We start from the raw sequence: 25,608 nt of genomic DNA, 5'->3' as shown, positions 1-25,608 counted from the left end.
GTCTTTGTGCGAACGGAAGTTAAGGGCGTGGGTATGGGCAACATTTTATTCGTCGTAATTTTTCTCATAAATTTAACGTCATAACATACGCGGCAAATATTTATGTGTACGTATATAAGCGAGACAATATTTTGGCGTATCGATTAATTGCATCGAAAATATATCTTACTTAGCTTTTAACAACTTTTTTCAACAGCTTTTATAAATCCCTATATCGTTTAAAACTTTTGACACTCGAATGAGTAACTAAGCGTTGGAATATTAATGGTGAATACAGTCCCATAAATCTCATTGCCGTTTGAATTTCCACGGAAGGGGCAAGAAGCGTGCGCGAATCGCGAGCGAATTGGATTTGATTTCGATCGTGATACATACTACTACAACACGCGTGGTGGTTCCATACATTTTCCACACATTTCTCATTCTAATTCGAGAATCATTCATAGGTGGTGGAACAATCGATTATTCGAATTGGTACACTCCGTTCTAATACACATTCACGTGCGCAGAGATATTACTACAAATTTCTACGAGGAACGTCCAATTTTTCATTAAAATTCGTCGTAAATGGGACAAACTTGACTGCCAGGTTAAAAAGACTGCTATAATAACGACCGGAATGTTCACCTTTTTTATTCTCTTATATTTTCGTAAGTTTCAGTGAACGCTACAAAAATCTTTTAGCAAACCACCCGAAACCCTCTAGCAAATAATTTGCTGGGAAAACTCTAATTTAGTACGTAAACTAAAAACTATTCTATCCTTGCGACCTAAGAATAAGATTTTCTTAAATAATAATATAATTATACACTGTAACAGTTGTAATATATCCGTTTACAATTATCTTTGTAACATTATATGTAACAACTCATGTGTCAATGTAATCACGTCTCCAAAAATTATCTTATAATTCTCGGCTGAGAATTTATTGTATATTCCTCTATTAATAAAAAAAAAAAGAAAAAAATTAATTATCGTAAGTACATATCTATTCCGTGTTTTCTAGTCGAACGATTTTACGTTCGCAAATAATGGAAGGAGAAGGAAAAAAAAAAGAAGAAGGAAAGCACGTATAGGTCAACGGTCATAACTCATCGTCGACGTGCACTTTCTACGGCAATTTTTATCCGAGGCGAAAAAAAATGATATTGCCAATATAATCGTTCCTACGACGAAAAATATATTGCCGAGCTATGCAAAACCATCGGCCTGTCTATTATTATCGCTATAAATAAAAGAAAAATCGTGTAAAGCAAAGGCGGGAGGCGGAATGCGGGGGAGAGAGGGGACGGGAGGGGGGGATAGGTGCCGTCCGTGAAAATAATCGATGACTTTCATGGTAAATGTCACCGATCGAGCTGCCCCATTAACGTAGGTTGGTTTTATCGAAAGGAAAGCAATCGATACGTATCGACTACTACGACGGCTGCCGCAAGCCAACAGGCAAGATAAAAATAAAAACAAAAGGATCTCTCGCGTGATATTTCAAATTTCCATTAAAGCGCGTAAAGATCATTAGAAAAGAAATTTCTCTATCTCTCTATCTCTCTTAATATTTCATAAACGCGTAACACGTGTCGCGCAATTTAACGCAATAATTTAACTTCTAATAATAAACAAGCAAGTAATAAGTAGCTTAATTGTCAACGTTAAACTCCCCTTCCCCCTTCCCCCTACCACAACCATCTATGACGAGAGATACATAACGAGATACAGGTGCACGCTTGGTTTAACAATAAGTAAAACGTAAATGTTAATCGCGCGGTGACTTTGTTCGATAAGATTAAAAATAATATAGATTTTTTTTTCGCGCGCGTAAACAATGCACGCCACGAACTTCCGATAAAACAACGCGATAAAGTTTATGCACGCTATCATCGGTAAAAGGTAAAAACGCGCATTCTATGAACGATAAATCCATATATATGTTCTCCTCCTCCTCTCAAGCTCGTAAAATGGTAGGTCGCAAACATTAGAAGAACTCGACGATAGGTAAATGCCAGAGTAAAATGCCGTTAACCAGGACGATGGTCGAAAGTTTTGAGAACGATGAGAGAAGAAAGTAGTATACACGTACCGTGCACAAATACCAACGTTAGTTTAACCGAGTCCTTTCTACGTATAGGTATACGCCTGTGTGTACCGAGAAACCCTTTGCCTATGTATAGTTAGATTTTTGCAATGAAACTTTTAATACCGTTCCAACGGCCGAGTTTAGACGCGTTCGAATTACTCCGTTACTTTCAAAAAAGTACTCTGGCCAAGTTCTTTTTTTTTTCTTTTCAAACTTCTTTTAAAACGACGGAGGGAAAATAAAATCGTGACGATATTAATTGCAAGACAATAAAAAGGAAGAAAAAGGGCCAATTAATTGACGTGGTGGTTTTGACTTGAAAAAAAAACTATTATCTAAAAATATATATATATCGAGTTTTATCAAAAATATTCATATGGTCGTTAGATTCAAATTTCACGAGTATTTTTAGAAATATATACGGGAAACTATTTTAAAATAACTCCAATAGGAAACTCATTGAAATAATTATTTACTGATTCGATGAGTATTTATTATTTGTTGCCTCGACAGATTTTCTCGATGGATTTCTCGATGAATTTTCATATTCCATTACGTCCAACGAATTTTCATTGATATTTTATTCGATATTCGTATTTAATAAATTAATAAGAATTCTTAACTTATCCTCGTATATTCGTTTTTCTTGAATTAGAAAAACGTTTAAAATAATAAAGAAAAATAATTTATCTCATTATTCCCATTTTGCCTCTTTCTCTCTCTCTCTATATATATATATATATATAAACGAATAGAAAAAAAGATGATAGCAAAGATAGTTTACATTGTCCGATTCTTAAGAAGGGAGTGTAAATGGGAGCATTGTGGGATGCATTTCCTTTGGCCTACGCCATAATGCGTCGATATCAAGGAACAAAATCAGAATAAGAGGGAGAAAGAGAGAAACTGAGAAAGAAAGGGAGAGATACTCGCGTAATTTCCACGAATTCCATGCATCGTGTTATAGCTGAAGAAGCAAGAGAGTGTAGGCAGACGTTCCTATTGAATATCCCCGTACAATAGATAGAACGAACAACTAAACACCTACGCACTCGGAGGATCTAGAAACGATTCATCGTTGGATCATGGAACGATTCGTTAAATGGTAGATGGCTGGCTGTTGTTATTCTCTGTCTCTAATGACTAGTAATAATCGGGCGTGAGAGTAAACGGTCCCTTCATTAGCGTTAATTGTTCACGAGATAAGGTTGCACTCCGACATAAATACAAAAGCCGAATTAATTTTCGAGGAAAATCATAATGATTCCATGTGTATTCTACGGGAAAAATGTTCATTCCACTCAATTAGAAATATTTTGATCTCATCGTATTAATTATTTTATTACCATTCAATAAAATAGGGGATCTTGTTATAACTTTGCGAGTGTACGAACAAATGTTACTTTTTCTTTCTCTTCGATAATAAAGTCTCGAAAGGCAGGTAGGTAAGATGTATTCGTAAAATTATTGACATTCGTCGTAACAATGAAAAACGCCAGCTGATTCGCAGATAATCGAGCTGCCAAGTCGAGGAGTCCGGAAACGTGTGTTTGGTTTTACTGTATACTGCTGTTGCTGTTACTGTTGCAGTACACCTACCATCTTCGGTCTTATTGTATCGACAACACTTGGTCTGTTTAAGAAAAGTTTGACACCTGGCGAGAACCTGGTAGCAGGAGGGGACTTCCTCTTTCCCTCTTTTTCCTCTTTTTCACAAACAAAGACTTCCATTTCGTTTGATTTAACCCGAAAATAGAAGCAAATTGCATCATCAGCTGCATTTTGGGCCACCCTAACCATCGGTTTTTTTTTACGTTCTTCTTTTTTGGCTACCCACCTTCCTCTCTATGCTTTCCTTTGAGATCTAACCTTCTCGTCCTTTCATTCCTCCTTCCAGGAATTCCAGCGTTCTTTTCAACGTTCTTAAGAAGTATGGACGACAAGGATAGTACGGCTATTGGACAACCGGATAGAAGGGAAAAACGAGACGAGACACGACGACACACACCGACTCGAATTCCCCCAACACACATCCAATATTATCGCAGTTTAACGTTAATGGGCGACTCATTTCTCTTACAATTAAATTTCTATCACGCGTATCGCAAGAATTTATTGATATTTTCTAACTCGCGTCATCGATCGTACGATCAAAGAAATCTCTAAAAAAACTAGCAATGGAAGGAAAAGCTCTTTATCAATCGATTTATCTACATTTACATCTCCCCGAACTATCGTCGATTGTCAAAAGAGGGCAAATAGATTTGATACGCGTGATTAAAAAGTTTAGTTTGGTCGTCCTTGCGAGGAAAAGATATGCAAATGTAGGTTAGCTTGGAAACTGTTACCTCGGTCTTGTCTTCCTTTAGCGAAACGGTAGGGCCAGTAACGAGACACGCGGATATCTCTTCCGAAAGTTATGAACATCATCGAGAGACCGTGGAGAACACTACCCGTCCATCCTGAATATGCATGAAGTTTTCTGAATAATGCGGAGAAGGTAGTGAACCTGACTACCGGGGACACGGCATCCAAGCGTTAATCCACGTTGAACAGAACCGCGATACGCTTCTCGAGAGCAATCAACGATCTTTGTCAGCACCGTCCACGACTGGACTCTTCTCATCTTGATATTTTCGTTCTTCCTCCTATGGCATAGAGAGTAATTCGTCTTTGTAATGGTAGAGCTGCACCACTTATGGTAATATTTCGTGCATCGTGCGACAGCATGCATAATGCAACCCCGAAACTCCAAATTCGTGGCCCGAATAGCGGACTGACGACTATCCTAACTCGTACTCGAGTGAATGAGAGAGAAAGAGAGAAGAGGGAACGGTCGGTCAACTTTTGTATTTTATTATAAATGTCTTTACGAGAAACATCTGCTACAAACTTGAAACCCTGACTATTATCCCTCGGCTCGACGTATTAAAACCATTTCTTAATTTGGTTAACATTGAGAGTGTATTTTGAATATTTAACCGAGTAATAAATAAGAATAACAAAACGCTTCGAATAAATATTTCATCGCTTAGTGCACGATGTTCAGATTAATAGATGTAACTTACCAGGTAATCGATAATACCATATTACATACATACGTATACAGTTTCATATTATCTTCGAATATTATCGACGAATAAATATCTCGGCAAACGGATTAAGATTCATTACGCTTAATAAAATAACGAAACTCACAGGTTTCTCTTGTTCTCACGCACGCACGCACGCACGCACGCACTCACCGAAACGTCACGAAAAGGGGGTAAACTACCCCTTTGTAAGATTCCCTTCCTGTTCCAACAGTTGCTATAACTCTTTGAATAACGATACTGTTGCGTTCTGTCAAACGAGTACTAGTTGATTTGAAAATAAATAAAAAAACCCACAAAATATTAAATATTATTTACGAATAAACATAAAATAAAATTAAAATAAACAAATACGATGTTGATAGAACCAAAAAAAAGAACAAAACGAACGGTCTCGCGTTCGTGGCGTGCCGTAACCAAGGAGAATAGATTAAAACGTATCCTAACCTCGGTTTTGCCATTGAAGAAAAGGGTTCACTCACCGCTCGGAAGAGTATTCCAAGGAAGCTTGGTTCCTCTTGGTCGACTTTAAAATCCACCAGTGTATATGTCTCCGTCTATCCTTGCTTCCACAAAGAGAAAGAGAGAGAGAAGCAGCAGCGGGAAGGCGAGGAACGGGAAAGGAAAAAGCGTATAATGTGTGCCGGTCGACGAGACGAATGCTACACGTAGTCTCCCACGAGAGAAACCGTGAGGTGGAGAAAGGGGGCGAGGGTATGAAAAGGGGGAAAAGAAAAAAAAAAGGAAAGAAAATAAAGTAAATTACCGCGACGGTATTAAGACGACGACGACAACGCCGACGACGACGACGACGACGACGAGGACGAGGACACCGATGTCGATGAACGCGAACGACGGCAACGACGGCAACGACGGATGTCGGAGCAGCGGGGACGGAGGCTGCTGTTGCCGACTACCACACCGTTTCTATACTGGCGCTACTACTATGACGACCACTCTACTAGTCTATAGCTGCAACGATCGACGGAGGCGCTGGCCGCGTACTGTGCCGAAGAACCAAGGCAGTATGGCGCCCGGCAGCCTTTTCTCCTCCTCCTCCTCCTCCTACCCGAACTTCCCCTTTCCCTTGACGCCATCCCCAGCGGGTTCCCCTCTCTTCGAAACACCCGGCCGGACTCCCCCTTCGCTCCTCCCGGCATCACCCTACCAACTCAACCAGCACCCAATCTTTCTCTCTCTCTCTCTCTCTTCTCCAACATATGTGTAACATTTTCTCTTCGTTCAACGCATATACCTTTCTCTCTCTCTCTTTCTCTCTCTCTCTCTCTCTCGTAGCGAGTCTTCTATCGGCCAGCGACTCTCTTTCTCGAGTCTCTTGGCATCTATAGGCCGGTCGTCTCTCTGCTACCGAGTCTCTGTTATACCCACTGTATATTCTTGTCCTTGTTGCACTCTCCCCTTTCTGATACCTCTATCTTTCTTTCTCTCTTTCTCTTTCTTACTTACTCGCTCGCATTTTCCCGGAAACTACGTGCGTGGCACTCATCTTTCTACGTAGTCGAACATAATTATCTTCCATTTCTCAACGGGTTATCCGCCCTTCTTGTTTCGTTGTCCCGATCTTTCGACTCTTTTTTTTACCCGTGCAATAACACGTCATAGAACACCACGAACGTTTCTTTTTATTTCTTTTATTTTATCTTTAATCGTTTTGCGCTGACTTCTAGTAACATGAAAGAAGAAACGTACGAACTTAAGAACGAAACCATTGCATCTTTCTTCCCCTTGTTTTCCCCGTTGAACAAGTAGGAACCACTCGCGTTCTCATTTTCGAAGCGTTTTCGAAGAACTTTGGGCTTTGTTCATCTCGTTTCATGTGCTGCACGTTTATAAATCGTTCAATTTAACTTCCATTAAGCAAAATAGCTCGACGTTTCTTTACCAAAACGTTAAATCGATGTTTAAATCGCCGAGAACTTTTTACATTTTATACGCGACATATCATCAGCAAGCTGATACTTTCCGAAGGTTTCATGCCTCGACTGATAACCCTACGAATCCTCCTCTCTCTCTCTCTCTCTCGTCTCTTTTCTTCTACGCGTGTCAGGGTTCGTACGTGATTCATAGCAGTGTGTAAGTTCTGCCTCGAGGCTAGCTCCCCTCTTTTCATCTCGGAGGAGACTGTGTTTGGTACATGAACGTGGGTGAAACACCGAATTCAAATTATAAATCGATTGCCGTTAATAACTCTCCCGACAGGGACGCTCCGTCCAACGAAAAAGAGACGTCTCTTTGTGTGCTTTTTTTTACGTTTATTTTTCTTTTTTTGTAAGAAAAAACAAATTAGCCTTCCCATCGCTTTTTTTGCGATTTTACCTATTGTCGTAAAAGAAACATTGTTAGTCAGGCAAGTTAAAATATGAAAGGTCGCGTGCATTCTCGTGATTACCGGTGATAATCGATTTTTCGACTAAATACGAATTGGAATCGTTATGAACGGTCGTATTCGTATGAAAATAGTTTCTACGTATTAAATGTTTAAAAAAAGAAACGTAAAGGAAAAGACGTCTTCTTTTTCCAACGTGGTTATATCTAATTACATAAAAGACAAATCTAAATGCAGTTGGAGCCATTTTAACGGAGCAACCAACAACGAGTTGCTATGCGAAATTAATCGCATACAGATAAAGACAAAATTTGTGCTAACGTTCGTTGTTTCCTGACAATTTGATACGTATTTTATATTTCGATCGTCCAAAGTCGACAGCTTATTTTTTTTCGCTAATACGGCATTTGTGTCTTCAAACGGCAAGACGCGATTCTTCGTCGTTTTTATCGATCGTTTTGTTTCTTTTTTTTGCTTTCTTTTACGATTTCTTCTATGAACTCTTCTTCTACCTAAGCGTATGAAGTATATGAAAAAGATTTAGCTTAATTAGTTGGGAATCTTTCGTTCGAGCGAGCAAAGAAAATTGCCGTTTTAGATACAACAACCCTGACGTTAATTCCATCGTTAACTTTCATTACATGTTTACTTCGTTAGCGGTACGTTAATCGTCGATCACACCCGATAATAACTACTGATCGAGCGTGAAAGGATAATTACGACGACGTTTATCGATTTTCCCATATCGAAAGGATTTTACATTCGTAATCGTAATGAGAAATACATATAACTCGGCAAGTTAGCTTTGCCTAATATCCCTATTCGTATTTTCGCTTAATCCTCTTATAGAGCCGAGCGAAAAATTGTACTAATCGCAAAAAGTACCGAACTAATTTGACAAATCTGCAAAGATAGGGAAAAAAGCTCATAAAAATCAAACTGAAAAATGATATTTACAAAATTCAAAATGCTAATGTTAATCATATTTCAATATTTGTTAAAAATCATACTAATAAAGTTTTCTTGCAATGCGAATAGTAAAAAGCCCTAATATACGCGAAGATATACATCGTCGTTGGCATTTTTTGCAAGTTTAGTTAAAAAGATAAAACAATAAGTATACGAGAGATTTGTTCAGTTTTATTAACGAATCGTTGAGTAAACGACGAAAATTCGTTTTGCGAATTAATATCGTTCCTGAAGAATTCGAGAATCGTAGTTTAATATAAAGAAACGGCGAAAGTAAAAAAAGAGAAAGAGAAGAGATGAAAGAAAAAAAAGAAAGAAAAAAAAAAGAAGAAGAAGAAGAAGAGAAGGAGGACTGCACCATGAAACACGGGGAATAGAGACCGGGCAGACTCGTTCGCGCGGTTCGCTCCCTTTTCATCTCCATGGCTGCAGTAGACCTTCAGTGATACTCAACCTTGACAGACCACCACCGCTCGTAATTACGTGGAATCCTTCGGGCGATCTTCGTTTAGACCATTTGACAATGACCTTCGACAAATACGAAACAAAACTAGGGACTATATAACCAATAGCCAATTGGACGGATGGGTGTTTCGTCTATCGACCGAGTTAAAGGCTTTATTAGATTTCAACGAGAGTCCTATATCGATCTCCCCCCTCCGTATACACCCGCCGCCGCCCGTCTATTACGTGTATATCTGTAATCCAAAGAAATTGTAAAAGAACTAAAACTAATAAACAACTATCGATTGTATATCGAGTAACGGAATTATTGTCAGGAAAATTGTATTAATACGTATAGCTTATATTTGGACAAATGTAACTTCCAATTATCGATCGATGCCCAACTCTGTTCCCGCCTCCCTTTTTTTTTAACTTACCCTTCATTTCTAATACCCTAAAGACGTTTTGTCGTATCGCAGATGTAAATGATGAGAGATCTGTAACTCGTGATTATTCAAATGTCTTCTTCTTACGCTTGGTTTCCCTTTGAGTGCTGAATACTCTTTGCTGAAGTGTTTAGTAGGGACGGAATACTTTATTACTAGTTTGTTTATTTCGTTGATTGGTTTTACTAATCATATCTAATAATAAATTATATTTAATAATTAAAGTTTTTCTTTCTTACATATAATTTCCATAATCAATACACACAAAAATATTCAATTATTTGCATTTATATTGACAAATACGTATATGCATGCTTGGCTACTTTTACCAAACGCATATATGCGTCCATAGGACTCGAAGGGTTAAAGAAGTCAAGTCACCGCACACGTTCTTTGTTCTTCGAAGAAATTCGTACGCTCTATATCGCCAAGTTTTTCTTTCCTCCTTGCAAATAGAGAGTCATCTTCCTCCCTACTGTCCCTACTATCCCTACTGTCCTAAATCTTTCCCTTCTATTTCCTTGTACAGTCGTTCGTTCTTCCTTTTCTTCAAATTCCTTTTATCCCGGAATCTTTTTTTTCTTTGTGCAAGCTCGCTCGATCGTTTAAAGAAAACAATGAAAGAAATATGGAGCAACAACACGAATGAAGACGAGTATTGCAGTAGATACTACATCATACGTCTTCGGTATAATACTTTAAGAAATTTATCTTTTTTCTTTTTTTTTTTTAAGCAAACTTCCTACGACTACGTCACCTCTGCAATAAATTTCTCGTCCTCGTTTGAAGAACAAACGATTTGAAGTAATTTTCCAAGGGTAAAACTGGTCGATGCAGAGAAAGTAGCAGAAAGATACGGCATGCATCAGAGTTCTTTACGATTTCACAAAGGAAGAGTAGTGCACTTTGAAAAAAAGAAAAAGTCCGACCTTCCTCGGTGATATTTTCAGGATGAACAAAACTCGGATATTGCACCGAATGCGCCTGCACAAAACTTACTATCTTTCTTACTTTACTGGTTCTTCTATTACGTTGTCTTTACGATTTTCTACCAAACGAATTCTTAAACGTTACGAGGTAAAAGAATAGGGAAACAAAAAAAGAAAAAAAAAAGACAAAACGATCGGTTAAATTGTTCGAAAGGGACGTTTACTCGAGCAAAGAATTAGGAAAGATGCTTTCCCCCCCTTCCCCCCTCCCGTCTTCTTCTTCCCTTGGCATCGCGATGAGTTTTTTTCTCCGGGAAAAAAATTTAATTATCTACCTTCCTACCTTCCTACCTACTACCAACTACCATCCATTATAATATCGCGGAGAAAACAAAAGTTTCCCTTCGGCGTATACACGGGGATAATATTTTCCGAGAATTTTACAATATTCGACCATGCGAGAAAGAAAAATTAATTAGCCAACCCTTTGCGCGAGTTCCAAACATTCTTTTGTCGGAGTTTACCGAAATTCTTTCAGGATTTAACGTATATATTATTTTAGCAATTATTATTTAGACGAATTAATAAAAAAAATTTGTAGGATCGAACAAAAGTAACGATTCAATCTCTAACAATTTCCTAACCATCTTTCGAGTCGCAAGACACGCTCACGATAAACAAATTTCGATTTCGGTACTTTCGAACTGACAGAAATTGATTAGGAAAGATGCGTAGGTGAAAACACGAAAATAATTGTCGTCGATTGGCTTTACAGACACCCCCCCTCTGCGTGTCGATCGATTATTCAACTCGGATAATACTAATATAAGATATTTCCTGCTAGTCCTTAATAACGACAAATAAATACATTTAATATATTATTATACGTCCATCGTAACAAAGGATTCTTATTAACAATAAGAGAAATCTATCGATCGGAAATGAATGTGAATCGCGAAAGGTGGAAGGAATAAAATTGCAAACCGATCGCGACGGGTTGTATTATACACACACCGGGTGAAAGTAGAACGAGATATCAGTAGAAACAGGTGTATTCGAGTTATTGAATGCGTCAAAGGGAAATAGGCTCTTCTTCAGGCTTGTTTGGACGAGTCGACCTAATTTTGAAGTATCTTTTTATATTCGGCTTTTATTTAACTCTACTCAACGATCTCACCGACCTAACTAACTGTGTATCGACGAGGAAATTAAAGAGATACGAATCGAATATAATTAAATATTCTCTTTCTTGACGAATTTATTATATCTTTTGTGCGTGTATGGTCGATATGAAAAGTTCAAAGCGTTGAAGCATGACAAGAGAGGATAAAAAGAAAACATAATGTAACGAGCATCTCGTTACGCGTGTGGTGCCTGGCTTGCTACAACAGAGAACAAGATACTCGTCGTCTACGTTTGAGTGGCTCCTTTTCGACTATGGCACAGGGGGAAAACTTGCCAAACGATATAACGAGAAAGCGTGAAAGAAAAGAGATAGATCTATGGTAAGAAAGTCATTAAACGAAAGAAAGAAAGAGAAAGAGAGAGATGAGTTGATACTAATGAAATATTGACCGATCCAACGCCTACTTAAGTTTGGTCTCTTATAATATGCGCAGGTGCATTCGTAAATTTAGCGAGTATCAGAAAACCCCTCCATTTATATTTACGGATTTGAACGCAACGGGACGACGAACATTTTCTAGAACCAAATACACCGTTTATTCTTCAATTTATTGGTCGAGGTTTCGAATAGTTTTAAAGGTAAGCCATCTTCGATAAGATCTTGGCAGGAATCTCGAAGGAGGCCTTTATATCGATACCTTAAATTCGAAATCCAAACATCCGAGGATAGTAGAGAGATTCCTTGGCAACTAGGCGCACGTAAGTGCTTACTTACTACTCGAGGACGCGCAAGATTCGCGTCTCGGATGACTAATCTTGGTCCAGGGCCAACCTATGCGCGTGTGCGTTCCGCGTAAGTACGTGAACGGACTCACGACCCTCTTCGAGTTATTTATATCGAAATACGTCCGAGCTCGGTTGGAGATACCGAACGAACGAAACGAAGCAAAGTTTTACTCGCGAAACGATATTATGCACATGTATACGTACGGCCCTGACAACAACAAAAAATAAAATTAATTCATTCGGCCTTCTATAGAAAATTTCTTTATTCATCTTATATGTTACAAACTTCTGTTAACGCTAATGAGAATAAAGATGGCGAAATGCGATTCGCCATAGTTGCTCGTAAGAAGTGCCGCGCAAAGTGGGAATTAAACGGGTTAAATGAACAAAAGCACGCAATATCGTCACGTATTTTCTCGACTTTTTTTCTTCTAAGTAAAAAGGGTTATTAACCGAGTGTCTCTTATTCTTCTCTCGGTATGTGGTCAAACGTTATCTACCATATACTTTTCGATCGTCTAATATATGTTAGACAAATTTTAGCGAGGAAAGAACGCGAACGCGTTGTTCTCCGGATATACATTAGGTCAAGTATCAGGGCGAAAAAAGGCACTCCTTATGCATGCATCGCGTGTAATTAAAAGAGGCTGCGCCTAGTTCCGATTGTTCCTTCTGGCGAAGCGATGTGTCGAGGGAGGGAAAAAGAAAAAAGAAATAAAGAAGGAGAAGACAACAAATGTTAAAAAGAGTCCACGTACGCGCGTACACGTATATTTGATTATATAGGTATTCCGTTTAGGCGTGTATACCATTGTTCCCCCGTAATGGTTGGTCGAAGAGAGCAGGATGTCAACGCTATTACGGATGCGCGTATCCCAAGCATGAACATAATCCAAACACACAACATTAACCTACTTTTCTTTAATCACAAAGACAATCTGCGGACGATCGTCCGAGTTCAACGTCTCGCAGTAGAGCATTTCGAGCTGTTGCAGTTAATTGCAGTTTACCTCCTACCCTCCCTTCATCTCTCCTTTGCCTTCTTTCGCAGCAGCTTTTTCATCTCCTTCCCGGACTTACCATGTTATATTATTTCTCGCCTATTCTCGCCTATTCTCGCTTATTCCCGTCGTTACAACGAGATCGCAGACGATCATTATCTTTCTTAAGATATTTTTTTACTCCTGAGAAATATTCTCACTTTCTACGAGCTCATATATGGATACGATTCGACAAAATATACGGAATACTTTTGACTCGATCGTTCAAACGTGAGCGAACGTTTCTATCCGATGCTAATAAAGGGAGAACCAAATTGACAGGACACCGATTTTTTCTTTAAATTTTAAACAGTTGTAGGAGTTCATTAAGATCATACATCGTGCAAACAGTGAGACCCAATACCTAATTGCTCCAAAGAAAACGAAGGAGAAATTTCAAAATGATTTTTAAATACCAGTTCATTTTAAATAGAAAAATAAGTTTTTTGCAGTGTAATTAAAAAACAAGAGGAAGTTATAGAAAAAAAATATAAACGGTTGGGTTGAAAAGTTTTAAGCCACGAAAAAAGTTGAAAACCCTTAAACCCTAACGCGTGAAAAGTAGTTCAAAAGTTTTGGGCTTAACACACGAAGGTGGGTTGAAAAGTCTTGAGCTTTATAATTTTCCATACCATGTTCGGTTCAAAACTTTTCTCCTTATGGCAGACTCAAAATTTATCAACCTACCCATGTATATTTTCTCTACAATTTCTTGTTCTTTTAATTAAACTGTAAAATATTTATTTTTCCATTTAATGTGAAACTAACTGGTATATAAGAATGCATGCGAAACTTCTCCCTTCATTTTCTTGGAAATAAGAGAGTTGGATGTGTTACTGCTCGCACGGTGTATGATCCTCATTGACCCCTACAACCGTGTAGAATTGAAAAAAAAGAAAAAAAAGAAAAAAAATTGTTGTCCCGTTAACTTGGCTCTCTTCCCCTTGTAAAAAAAAAAAAAAACAAAAAAAAAGAAAAAGAACAACGTAGGAGAAAACAAATCGAACGATTAATTTTGGCACGTCTAAAAATAATTTGGAAAAAGTGTGAAACCATGAAAGTATATTCACCGAGAAGAGGCGGTAACGTTCGAATAATTGGATCCGCGTAGGTTAGGCGTCTTTGAGACGCCTCGAAGACGCCTCGAAGACGCCTCCAAGATGCTTCATCGAGAGGAAAGGCAGCCCACTCTGCTCAATCAATTTAGTTCCTCTCCTAAAGAAGAGACTCCTATAAAACGAACTAGCTGATATTAAAGTCTGATATCATACTACGTTAGGTACTACTCTTTGAAACAACGACAACAAAAAGTATCGGCTGCCACGATAGGATTTCTCTTTGTCAAAATATTAAATTAATCTATAAGTAGTAGTCTTTAATACGTACTTATATAGGTACGTTCGAAATAATCATCTTTTTTTTTCCTTTTCACATTCGAAGACGTATAGTTAGAGAACAAAAAAAAAGAAATTTCTCATCGCGATAAGACTCTTATCACCACATGTCACTGATATTTCTGTATACTTTCCTACATTCGAACTCGGCATAAATCTCGCTGGCATTCTTAGAACGTCCTGCCACTTGAGAGCGGTCTTGTTAGATCCCGAGATGTAATCCAATATAACATACGAGATAAATGTCCTCGTTTTTTTCTAATCCGTTGAAATAGCACTTGATAATCGAGATGGCATGTGAGAAAAAAAAATAAAGAAAAAACAAAAAGGGTTAATATTATTTCATATTCCTTCCACGCACCCCGAACTGACGATGATAATTCTATTATTGTGTGAATCATGAATTCAATCATTGTATGAAGTAATGATGATTTGTTTCTTCTTTCTTTTTTGAAGTTATACTTCTTTTTATTTTTACATGGGAGTATAAGTACAATTGTTAAAAAGGAAAATACTGTAAAATCGTAATTCGTTGGGTGGCCAACGTAGCAGCAGGGCTTACCGACACAAGCTGACTCGTGCAATTGACCCTGCCGTTCCTGCTTCTGTTTCTGTAGCTTCCATTGCCATTTGCTAACGCTAGGAAGCAAACTTCGCTAAAAATATCACCACAATCCAACCGTGTGCCACTCGCAACACTCGAAAACCGAACGGAGAAACTAACGGACTGCTCAAACATACGTTATAGCAATATACGCGTTTTCTTCCAAGAAAATGAAGAAAATAGGTAAACGAAGAAATACTTTGCTATTTGATTTGAAATCTGTTATATCTAGAGAATATATATAAAGAAAGAGAGATAGGTAACAATAAATAGGAGGTATATGAAAAATAGAAAATGTTTTCCATTCCATTCGATCGAATGGTTTATCCCAATAGGAAAATCGTTGACGTCGCGATGCAACCGATCGACTGAATTTTCTAGATAAAATGGTCGAGAGTTTCTATTTCTATAGATGTTTCTATCAAGAGTGGACTTTGAAGGAGTTAAAGTCAATCCAATCTTTCTACGAGTAGAGAGCAGAGTTTATTGATGTTACGAAAATATATATAACACATAAGGAAATTGAGGTTGCGCGAATGCGCAAATAAATATTCATAGGTACCGAGGTATTGCACTTAACGATTAAATGATATTCTTCATAATTAAAACTTTCATTCGTATATTCTATTTGATAACGATATGAACTATTCGTCGAATCACTTACCACCGGATATTCCCGTTTCGTCGTTCGCAACCGAAGCATCGTAATCGCGAATTATTTTGTAATATAATTCTGCCATTCCAAAGTATCATACGAACAATAATACGCGAGATTTAACGAATCGTTATCGTGTCATTAACACTAATTTAGTGGTTAGGTAGGATCGATAGTATCGAGGAGAAACGGCTATTGTTTAACTAATATTATATGAAGTGGGTATCGTTGATCAAACCAACCTATTATTTTGTCCGATATTTGTTAATCGATCGACGATGGAATCACAGCTTTGGAATCGTGACTCGATTATGGTCCCTCGTCTATCTATCTCTTGAATAATAAATTACGATAGCTTTGGAAAGGAAAAGCGTGATATATTTTCCTAAACGATAATAAACCATCATCGGTACTCAAACTTGAACGCTATCGCTGACGATTTAAACGCTAGGTGCTTGTTTCAAAATTCTTATCTTCACGCGATAAAATGAATGACTTTGTCCTTTGAAATTTTTAAATCTTTAACTGGCGTCAACCCTTCGGTAAATACAAAAAGAAATTATTTCAAATATTCTATCTATATATTATTATACGCGTAATTTTGATCAACGAAATGAAAGAATTAAAGAATAAGGCGTTGCGTCATCGCTAAATAATATTCATGCTATCTTAGCCATCGGATGATATTCGATTAGAGCTTTTGCGAACACTCGGAAAAGCTGTAAGACGATGAAGGCGAGAAGGTGGCCATTCACCCCGGCAGTCTCAGAATAACTGCATACCTATTTGCCCGGGGTAAGCAGTCAGTGGTGCACACGCTCAATTATTTCCCTAGGAAGTTCCTTCAAACCGCAAGCATCGAGCTTTTCTCGTTCTCGTTTAATTTAATTTTCTTTTAAATAACATTCGAGGATTTATTTTGAGTTTTATTCGTAACGAATGATTCAACGTATCGACTATCTATTTAAAATCCATTCAAAATCCCAAAGCTGCAAATAAATAACATTTATTAGCAAAATTAAGCAAGAGTCTAAAATTTACTCTTGTATTATAATCATAAAACAAAAATTAGAGAATTATGATGAGGTTATCGCAGACTGTTAGAAATAATCTATGCCCAAAGCAAAGCGTTACAAGGATGACAATTTAAAAGTTGAAAGTCACTGTGTGCCACATAGAGACACGAGTAGACATTATTTGTGATACACGCGTGTATTGAAACGCGTCGAGACGAAACGCGACGCGGAATTTCCGGGTTGGTCTCTAACAACTAATGCTTCTCCATTCTATTCAGGCTCGTCGTCGTCGAAAAAAAAGATAACACGAACGGAAAAGCACCTGGGGGCGACTATTTTTATCGAAGATCGTTTAAAATATATCTCGAGTTAATAGTAACAACCATCCCCCCCCCTCGTATTTTATTAAAATAGATGATAAAAGAGGAAAAACTGGAGGTTAAGCTTCAAGTTGAGAGACTCTGTGGGAAAGGGGACAGAAATATGGTTAAAGCTCCTCCGATATCACTCGCGACCACCAAGCGGATATAGATTGCATAGGACACGGCTACTACTCTCTGATCCATGGAAAATTGGAAATCCGGAAACTACGAATTTTCATTCCCTCCGATTTCGCGTGCAACACCTTTTTGACATCTCCGGTTATTTTTGCATTTCAAAGAAGTTTTTGTTATTTTTCTGGAAATAGCTTCGCGTCAATCCTTACGTATGTACATATAAAAGGGATTTTTAAAAGAAAATAACGGACGATGCCAACAGCTTTCGTTTATTTGTCGCGGAAACTCGTCGATTATTTTATTTTAATTTTTTAATTTATTTCGTTTTACTTTATTTTACGGGATAAACCTATTAATACAGAATTTATAAAAGAGGTCACGTAAAAATAAAGATAATTACAGATAATTTAGATAATGTTTGATAGATGGTATAGACTGATTATATAAATCTATATGCCGATGAAAATAATTTACATTTTGAAACGTTCTATTAGTACAGTTAAAGTAATCATAGGAAGTGTGACGAGTTTCGATATATAGCAAATCATGATTTCGAAGATTTTTATGATATCTGGACAATTAATAAACCCTATAAGAATTTTGCATACAAACAGTGTGTCAGATATCATTCTCCTCTTACTCAACGTAGACATATTCATATATCTAAGAATATCATCATAATCATGACAATTGAACGACATAGGTTTATTACTATATGTTGCAGCAAGTCTTAGAAATTTATGTTGTATTTTTTCATTATCATTACTATGAGATAAAATATACGTAGACCGGATTACGCTACCATACTCAAAAATTGAACGAACCAATTGACAATGGAAAATTTTTAATGTATTGGTATTTTTAAAATGCTTGGACATTCTATAAATAAATCTCAATGAATTAAAGATACGCGAAATGATACTGTTGACATGTGATTTATAAGAAAGACCAGACGAAAATATAATACCTAAGTCATTAACAAAATCAAGCGCGAAGATAATAGTGATGAGTTTATACAATAATTAAACGGAAGGTATTTTCTCTTACGATTAAAATAAACTGTATGACATTTTAGTAGTAAGAGAAAATGTATTATATTGTATTAAAAAATGATGTCCGAACATTGCTACTTCCGTTCGAAAATCGTTAAACTTAACGTCACTTTCGTCAAAATTATTTTAGATGCAAGAGCTAATAAAACATCAAACGTTAATGCAAAGAACGTTAAACGATGGCAATTGAAAGACGAAGAAGAAAATTTGATTCTAGTGATTCCGAGAACTTTCGCATTTTGAAAGAATTTCACTTTTTGAAAATTGATTAAATATTATGGCAATACTAATTTTTTTCTTTCCCTACCGTTCGATAATAATTCTTCCAAGGTTTTACTCTTCTTATTTACTTGATTCTCCAAGTGACCCAGTTTGACTGCATAAAACACGTTCCAACCATCCCTCCCTACTCTCTCCATTTCTCCCTTTCAATAGCCTGAATCTTTAAAAAACATCTTTTAGGGCATATTCAACCACGACTCGTGCATGTTAATTATTTAATCACTTAGAGACAGGATACTCGACATGGGCAAAAAACCAAATAAAATCAATACGTACCGCGAAAAATATTCGTATAGAAATAAAGTGGGAAGAAAGAAGGATATTAAAAAGAGTGATGAAAAATAAAATCCAATTGCCGTGCCTCGATATTAAAATACAGATAACCTTCCTATAACACGGTAAATAGCTTTCTAAAAATCTCGTGTTGATGTGAAATGTGAAACCGTCTTATATGAGATGCAAAGTTCATTATTTCTTCGAGTCGTTATTTTAATTTAGTTTTTAAATATGTTAAGCAACTATTGTTTTATCTAGCGCTGTAGAAATACAGTGCTGTACCAAGATTTTCGCAATTTTTTGATTGTATTAGAGCGAAACCGTGTTATAGGAAGGTTACCTGCATATAATGAAAAGAATTCTCATTCACGATCGGATTCGGATTGGACTTATCATTCATAAGATGTTTCCATTGATAATCTTCCCTTAGGCGAATGAACGATGGTTGAAGATTATTTTGTAGAAATAGGAAAATTTTTGTGGTTTCTACTTGGAAAGTTTCATTTGGTCTCGCGTCGTGTCGTGGAAAGTTCGAAATCTTCCATCTCTGGGTTGCTCCCTCTCTCTCTCTCTCTCTCTCTTTCTCTCTGTTTCTCTCTTTCTCTTTCTCTTTCTCGTTTACCTCGGTGAGATTCTTAAACGTTTGCGTCTGTCGCACGGAATACTAAGGATCGCCGCATCCGCCGCACTTCCCTTTGGATTCTCGCGCATTCATTCGGTAGCTTTGTGCATTGCATGCACCCTGCTAGTTTTATCTTTCCCTCGAACTCTTCTTCTTCTTCTTCTTCTTCTTCATCCTTCTCAACAAGCAGTCTCCTCCTCTTTCTCTTTCTCTCTTTTACCATCTTCTTTTGCGATCTCGAATTATACGATTTAACACCGACGTATGTATATATTGTACCACGTAGAAAACCACCGTGTTTGTTTGTCCGCGAGTAATAATGAAGATAATCAGAGTTACGTTTCATCCATCTTTCTAAAAGGAAACGCCTTAGCTCTTACAATACAAGCCCGCGTTTGTGTATTTCTATTATAATACATATGTTCGTTCGTAAGCAAAGAACCCGAGAGTCGGTCGGATGAGAGCATGTACATCGCTGCACATCCTACGTTTTTATATACACGGTGAGCTTGAACGAAAAAAGAAAAATATCTTTACTCGTCGCGTATACAGAGGAAAAATCTGGCATCGTCGAAAATCTCGCGATTGGATTCTTATATTATTAAATGAATGCTATCGCGATCCTTCTCGGATCTTACATCTTACATCGCTACATTTTATATCGGGAAAATCAATTTTTTCCAAGATATCGTAGCTTACGTTGTAGATACACCTTCTTTGATCTTTTTTTGCGAGAATCGAGTTATCCTCGACTAGATATATCGTAATGAAAAATCCTAGTTGCGGTAATTCAAAGTTATAAGGCAAAATAGTAACTTATTTCCACGCTTTTCTTCTTACTAGAGGTACATAGTTGAACGTAGCAGAATAATGATCGTTGCTATAAATTGTAGCAACAAAAAATCTACTATAAAATGCGGTAAACCTGTTGTTATGCACAAAAAATTTAGATCGAGATGGTCGAGACCAAAAAAAGAGACAAAAGCAAAATAATCGCATATACTCTGGTAAATCGAGAATACGGCAGTCGTTGGGAAGATTGAAATTTCTTTTGGATCACCGTGTACATTGAGTACGCTCGCTGGTAGATGTAACGAGACTGTCTCCCTTCTCCGGAGTGGCAAATGTGCGTTAATTCTTGTTAACGGGCGGAACGGTTAGGAGTCGCGCTTTTATTCTACAAGGCAAACACGTCTTTTATAGAAACGCTTTTATAAAGAGACGCTCGGCGAAAAGTTGGACGAGAACGTCGAGGTAAAAACACGAACGAACGATTGGAAGATAGAGAAGAAGAGAGAGAGAGAGAGAGAGAGAGAGAGAAAAGAAAATTCTATCAAGCAAAGAAGTTTTTGCTTTTTACCTTGTCTCGTTGAGTAATCTAGAAACGCGAAACTTTTGAAGCCCTATTCGTTTGATTTTTCCTTTTTCTTTTTTTTCTGTTTTTTTTTTCTTTTTCTTCCTGCATGGAAAACCTATATGCACGAATATATACACGGTATTTTTCGATTTTCGACGGGTAATCGAAATTTCTCGGAGAAACATCGTGTATGATGTAAAAATCTGTACTCGTTTGCTCTGCTAGAATATTTCCACTTTTTTCAATGCATAGTACACGTTCAACCTTTTGACACACAGGTATATAAATAGATATTCGTCGATTTTCTGGTATCAAAAAAGTAAGTACTTTGCTAAATTTCTTTTTCTTCAACGACACGGATAGCAAGTATCCATTGAAATTCCTTTTTACGAGAAATTTGTTGACTTTTTTAATTCCTACACATGTAGCTGCGACAAAGTTGGTGGGCTTTCTGTTAAAAGTCGCACGAATAAATCGTAGATAGGTGCATACTTTCAGAAAACCTTTTCCACGAACTTACATTTGTTATTTTTCGATTTTCTACGGTTAATCGAAATTTCGTGGAGAAAGTATATAATGTAAAAATCTGTATTCGTTTGCTCTGGTAGAATATTTCCACTTTTTTCAATATATATTACACGTTCAATCTTTTGACACACAGGTGTATAAATAGATATTCCTCGATTTTCTGGTATCGAAAAAGTAAGTACTTTGCTAAATTTCTTTTTCTTCAACGACACGGATAGCTTGTAGTCATTGAATTTCTTTGGTTTTTCTTAATTCTTGCACGTTTAGCTGTGACAAAGACGCACATTAATGGTGGGCCTTTTGTTAAAAGTCACGTAGATAAATCGTAAATAAGTGCATACTCTCGGAAAACCTTTCCACGAACTTAAAACTGTTATTTTTCGATCTTCGACGGTTAATCGAAATTTCGTGGAAAAATTATATCGGATATAATGTAAAAATCGGTATTCGTTTGTTCTGACAAAATATTTCTACTTTTTTCAATGCGTAATATACGTTCAACTGTGACACACAGGAGTGAGAATAGATATTCGTCGATTTTTGATATCGAAAAAGTAAGTATTTTGTTAAATATCGTTTTCTTCAACGACACGAATAATTCGCAGTCATTGAAATTTCTTCTTACGAGAATATTTTTTAACTTTTTTTAATCCCCACAAGTGTAGCTACAACAAAGATGCGTAATGGTGATGGGCCTTCTGTTAAAAGTGGCACTGATAAATCGTAGATAGATGGATAAGTCTCATTGTCAGTCGTCTTCTTTATATCAACCGATAAAACGAGATGACGATATTTCGAACTAAAGATAATAATCGAATTTATAGAGAGGAAGGAGAGAAATGTGTAATATCGAACCGGTGGAAATAGCTCGGCAGAGGACAATAACCGGAAATCGTTCGATTCATTCGCGCGGGCGAATGCTTTATGCTTTTTACGGCAGGATGCTCGATCAGTTTAAAGTCGATAATAAAACCCGCGCCCAGTCTCTTTTTCAGGAAAATTCGTTGATGTTGTAGGAGAAGGACAGCAACACGAACAACGAACGATATATCTATATCTACTCGGTTGTATACCAGAGTAGAGTCCACCTACCGTGGACATTCGCGCTCGTTAGGTGTAATTACACAATGACGAGCAACGCGATAGAGTTTACTCGATGATCACCGCGGAAGCACGTTCACACGTTTTTCCTCCTCGACTAAATGCTTTTTTCTCTTTTTACCTTTTTTACCTTTTTGCCTTTCTCTCACTCTTATCCTTTTCAGAGATCCAGGAACCGCGTGTTTGCAACTAGTACCGCAAACTCCATTATTTATGGTTTCTATAAATATTAGCTGAATCATTAAAGAGACGGTTCAGGGTTCAGTGGAACGATGACGTCATTGGGTGAGAATTGGTTCAACAACCAACGACCGCAGCGCACTCATCTCCGTTAAGTGCCTTTCGTCTTTCCGAACGGTCTTTTACTATCTCTCCATCTCTTCCCTTCCTTCCTCCCACCCACAACTTTTTTCCTCTCCCATCTTTCCCGATTTTTTTCCTTCTTTGTCTTAACTCGTTTCAACTCTCGTTGGGTTGTTGCGCGAGTACCGATGGCTACTAACTCGACAGGAATGTTTATGGTTAAGCCAGATGTCTAGCTTTGGCATTGATGCATCGCCCTTTTCCTTAGCACCTCTTTTTTTTCTATCTGTATCTCTTTCCCTTTCAACGTCGAAAAACTAACGTCGATGACTACGACGGGGCTAGAAGATTAAAGAGAATTAATATGGCTTTCCATCTATCGACGAAATACGTAGCGAAGACGAGATACGAAAAAAGAAAACAATTCACAGAGTAATTATCAAAGATAAGCTAACAAAAAACTGTGTAACACAGCTTGAAAATATTTTCGTGATTGATTCGAAACACTTATTACGACAATTAGACCAATTAAAACCTACGTAACATTAGTTGAGAATAAAAACACACATCTGTAATACAATGGGTGGATTGTAAGTGGTGAAAGACGATCGCGTTTTCCGAGTCTTGCGAATAATGCGAACGGATGCCCAAAGGAGACGGGCGGCTTGGCAGGCATCTTGCTGTTTCTCCATTACGCCTGGAATTTGATTCGAGCTTGCAATGACATTCCACCGAGCTGATATAAACCTCGACTTCCATGAACAGATATAACCGCGACGAATATCGAGGGCGTAAAACGCTAGCGATTGGATTTAAAGGAAGAACTTACTTCTTCTACGAAGAAAATACATGATGATGATCGTGTAAAACTGCGATATAATAAATGTTAGACGGTTTTCCTACCTTCTATTAATATTACACAAAGAAGACTGGCAAATACTGAGAATAGAAAGACAAATAATCTCGATTTAATGAAATAAAGCGCAAGATGAAAGGCAATCCTCCTTAGTTTATACATTTTCTTACACGGTGCATTTATTTGACCAACGGAGAGGGGGTTTTATATATCATATAGATATATATATATATTTCCGAGTCGAGTCGATCTCTTCATTTTCTTTCCTTTAAGATCGTGAAGATTTATAAATGAACGGAACGTGACGTCAAACGTGATAGCTATTTTTTCTCCTTCTTCAACGTTCGTGTCTTATATAGAGAGAATTTGATATTGGGTGACGAGAACGATTGAATGCAATTAAACGTCCGTCGTAAACTAACCGGCTCATTTCTAACAGTAACTACTTTCAAACTATTACATTTGAAAGGAAAGAATTGTTTGATTGTCTCAGTAGTAATTAATTGTGGGGTAAGAGCAATGAGAAGTCAATAATAAATAGTAGAATAAATGAGTAATTAAAGGAAAGATAATAAAACTCCGTCTATTGCAATGGGAAAAGCTATTATCGTTAAACAAAAATATCATAAAGTATTTTTGAGAAAATAAGAAATATCTAGAGACTCGAGATGCCATTCCGATTCTCGTTTGTCTGCCTGCCTACCACTGTCCAATATCGATGGAATATTTAGCGAGCTAGCAAGCTTAAGGGAGGAGCATTTTCTGCATGTCAGTCACGTGCCTTTCAACATCCGGTCATAGTTTCCTGCCTAAGCGCGTCTCCCACCTCCAGGAGTAGTAGAATATGGCGCTTATTTTTGTATTTCGTTCGATCCTCCTCTTGTTACTACGTTACTAACTCGAAGAATAGATATTTTTGATCTTGATTCGTCGCGTTCAAGAATACGAACAATTCTCGGGCTACCTATCGACTCCCACGAAAATGATTAAACAAATATCTGCACGAATTTCCCCAAATCCCTATTCACAATCGATCCTTTTATCGATCCCCCGGAATACGAATATCTATAACGATTTGAATTTTGATTTGAAATTAATCGGGATTGCCTGGCGTAATCCGGTTTTAAACGATTCCATCTCAACCCCGCCGACAAACGAGATTTCAATGGTGTGCGGCGTTTCCCTAGACGAATTCCAAGTCGCGAACCACTAGGCGTGGTATCAATTATCCGCTACATTTTTTTCCCCGAGTTTCAACGACATTCCAGATCGATTGGTATTAACAAGAAGATTATCGACTATATTCTATATTCTCTTTTACATTTGGTCTCGCGTAGGCGAGTTTAAGCTTTTAGAAAGTAAAAGTTGAAAGCTCGAAAAAACGGTACCCTAATCGTTTGTGCGCTAACGTTTCTAACTCTTTTCGAATTACTCCCGTCGTTAGGGTAACACTGTTCGACGATCTCTCAGATCGTTAACTCGGCAAAAGTAATGCATTTCGACAACGACGAAAAAAAAGAAAAAGGAAAAAAAATATGCGAGAACGTCTATCGCAATAACCCATTTTTTTCCTTTCGTATATCTACCGCTTCTATCGGAGTCTTTTACAAACGTGTATTATACGTTCGTTCAACAACGATATCATTTAACCTCCTATGTTATAAAACACGTTTATTGACTAATGTAAATATCACTCGATGATAACGATGCCCCCATACAACCGGGGCATCACTTGTCTTTATTCTATCGCCAAGGATTTGCTTAAAAATATTTTCCACATATAATATTATTTGCAATTTATCATCCTACACAA

General features: G+C 37.4%; 1 protein-coding gene across 5 annotated transcripts in view; it reads right to left on the bottom strand.

Annotated features, from left to right (window-relative positions):
* The window catches only part of LOC122522314 (dystroglycan), a 64,344-nt gene that overhangs the window by 37,540 nt on the left and 1,196 nt on the right, over positions 1-25,608 (bottom strand). For 2 of the 5 annotated variants that reach the window (XM_043643305.1, XM_043643309.1), the window contains exon 1: positions 5,649-5,805. The exons of 1 other annotated variant lie outside the window; for it this stretch is intronic. The gene's annotated coding sequence lies outside the window, so the exon portion shown is untranslated. Of the gene's footprint in view, positions 1-4,422; positions 4,723-5,648; positions 5,806-25,608 lie in introns of those variants that run through there. 2 more of the 5 variants (XM_043643307.1, XM_043643308.1) reach the window with 2 other exon arrangements.

The sequence above is a fragment of the Polistes fuscatus genome, unplaced genomic scaffold (assembly GCF_010416935.1).
Source record: "Polistes fuscatus isolate 324 unplaced genomic scaffold, CU_Pfus_HIC Scaffold5, whole genome shotgun sequence".
In the NCBI taxonomy this organism is placed as follows: Eukaryota; Metazoa; Arthropoda; class Insecta; order Hymenoptera; family Vespidae; genus Polistes; species Polistes fuscatus.
Note: the sequence above shows the minus strand (reverse complement) of the source record. Positions and strands in the feature narration are given on the sequence as shown.